Source organism: Lipotes vexillifer, unplaced genomic scaffold (genome assembly GCF_000442215.2).
Source record: "Lipotes vexillifer unplaced genomic scaffold, Lipotes_vexillifer_v1.1 scaffold611, whole genome shotgun sequence".
NCBI classification, from domain to species: Eukaryota; Metazoa; Chordata; class Mammalia; order Artiodactyla; family Lipotidae; genus Lipotes; species Lipotes vexillifer.
The window spans coordinates 151187-153868 of NW_006785619.1; the positions used below are offsets into that span (position 1 = coordinate 151187).

Genomic DNA, 2682 nt, shown 5'->3' on the forward strand with positions numbered 1-2682 from the left:
AAGAGTGGGGTGGGGGTATTGCCAGCCATGGATTATTTTTATCCTCAGCAGTTTTTCACGACCCCAAGCCCAGAGAAGCAGTAGAACACTGAGCTGCTATTTCCATGGCAACAACTAGGCAAGAGATGGGGGGATGGGGGGACGCCTGCTTCCCAAAGCTTACAGGGAAGAAGGGTAAGAGACAGGCAGGTGGTCCCAGGGACCCAGGAAACGCAGGCCCCTGAGATGCAGAGGAGACTCGTGAAAAGACCGAGCATCATATCTGGAGACAAAGCAGCCAGGTATGTGCTCTGGGGCAGCACCTGCCTTGAACATCTCTCTGCTGCAACTGCCTCCCCCCAGTCAAGTGTGACCAGTGGTCGGGCCACGTGAAAGGGCTGGGCTGGCCAGGCTAAAAGCCACAATCAGTGGTCAAGGAAATGCCACTTCTGTGGGGGGAGAGGCGGCCTCAGAAGCAGAGGGCCTGAGCTCGGGCTCCAGCCCTGCAGCAGGCCACTCAGGGGAGCTCAAGAAAGCTGTTTCCCCTCTGCAGAAGGTCACCCACTAGGTCTCACCAACCCTGAGTCGTGTGGTCTCAGGAGAAGCCAAAACTGCACCTCTGACCTCTGACACACACGTCCCCAGACCCCTGCCCCTGCTCCGTGTCCCTATCCCATACCCCACCCAGCTCCAGACTGTTCCTGCCACACCCAGGACTAGTTCTAAACTCAGGCAGAGGCCAGCCAAAACACCCCACTTCTTGCTGCTTCCCTCCCTCATGACGTTTATCCCTCTCCTCCCCCTCCCTCCCTGGCCTTCCGCCCTCCCCGCTTTGCCAGGGCCCCCTGCCCCCCTCAAATCTCCAGGCTGGGGCCCACTCCCGAGGAGGCCCATGGGGTTGGGGTGGGCCCCGCTGCTGCACACAGAGCCTCACCTTGTACACCTGCCCGTAGGTTCCATTGCCGACCACCTCCACCAGCTCAAAGATTCCAGCAGGGTCCTGGGGGGGGGGGGGGGGGGGGCGCCAGCACCTCAGAACAGGGCCATGTAGCGAGAAACACGGAAGAGCTATTCAACCAGGAGACGAGGGTGAACACGACTACGTGGGGCTGCAGGGGGGCCTGGCGGCCGGGTGCCCTCTTCCTGGACTGGGCCAGAGTTCATGTTCTAGGGGAAAAGTCAGAAGGAGGGGAGAGAAAACGGAAGTCAGAGCCCCTCTGGCTATTCAGACGTGCTGCTACTTCCAAACTCGGTGACAGACTGAGAGCCTGTGGCCTTGTCTGCACCATGGGGATACCTGAGTACCCACCTCTGGGCTGGGGTCAACTTCAAACAAGGCGATGCCCATAAAATGCTTAAGACGGTGCCTGGCACAAGTTATTTCATTTTAGTTTTTATTCTTTATTTATTTATTTAGTTTTGGCTGCGTTGGGTCTTCCTTGCTGCGCGTGGGCTTTCTCTTTCACCCCGTGCGGTGAGCGGGGGCTACTCTTCCTTGCAGTGTGCGGGCTTCTCATTGTCGTAGCTTCTCTTGTTGTGGAGCACGGGCTCTAGGCGCCCGGGCTCAGTAGTTGTGGCTCGCGGGCTCTAGAGCGCAGGCTCAGTAGTTGTGGCACACGGGCTTAGTTGCTCCGCGGCATGTGGGATCTTCCCGGACCAGGGCTCGAACCCGTGTCCCTTGCATTGGCAGGCAGATTCTTAACCACTGTGCCACCAGGGAGGGCCCTCTGCTTCTTAATAGCAGCACCATGTTGACCAAAGTCCACCTCTGCAGCATCTTCTCCCTCCCTTCCTTCTCCACCTCACACTCACCCTGTCCTTTCTCCCTTCAAGATGCCCATTTGTCTCCTCCTCTCCATTCCTGAAGGTGCCACCCCAGACCCATCCCTTCACTCCTCCTTCCCGGAGCGCCCGCCTCGCCATCCTGCCTTCTAATGCTGCTGCTGCCAGAAACAGCACTTTCCTGATCTTACTCCTCTGCCCAGAACGGGCATGGCCCCCCGCTGCTCACGGAAGGGAGTCCCAGCACCTAAGCCGGATATTTGAAGTTGCCCCATCATTAACCAACCGATAAATATTGCCTGAGTGAGTGTCTACATCGGCCCTGCACTGGGCTGGGCCCTAATCAGGGGAGACCTGTCAGGTGACTTTACCTTCTTTCATTTACCCATTAAATATTTATTGTGCACTGACTGCGTCACAAGTCCTCAATTAGGCACAATGGGGATCTCAATGGTATATGAGAACCATGGACGGTCCCTCAAGGGCCTTATGATTTTACAGACAGGCCAAGCACTCCAACATGGACATGTTGCGGTTTATGATTACATGCCATGAGAGCAATCGACGGCACTCAAGTCTGGAGTAGAGGCAAGAGTGCTGGAGAGTGACTTTCTAGAGGGAACGGAGCTGTGTGTCTCTGAGCAAGTATTTGCAGTTTCAGGGGACAGAATTAAATTCAGAGTGGGAAATCTCAGGCAGGCTCCCTGGAAGAGGTGGTATCTGAGTGACAAGGGGTGACAAGAACTGAAGAGTGGAGAAGGCCAGGCCCTGCCTTGGGTTTGGATGTTGAGTGTGAGATGTTAGGGGATGCACAGAAGTAAATGTCTAACAGGCAGCTAGAAACAAGGGTCTGGAGATAAAGATTTGGAGGACGTTTGTGAGTGTGAGACACGGTGTCCAGGGTGAGTGCACAGGGAAAGA

General features: G+C 56.1%; 1 protein-coding gene across 1 annotated transcript in view; it reads right to left on the reverse strand.

The window, feature by feature from the left end:
- MINK1 (misshapen like kinase 1) overlaps nt 1-973 on the reverse strand; it is a 19267-nt gene extending 18294 nt beyond the window's left edge. Inside the window, exon 1 of the mRNA XM_007457848.1 lies at nt 914-973. The gene's annotated coding sequence lies outside the window, so the exon portion shown is untranslated. The remainder of the gene's footprint in view (nt 1-913) is intronic.
- Between the last annotated feature and the right edge of the window lie 1709 nt (nt 974-2682).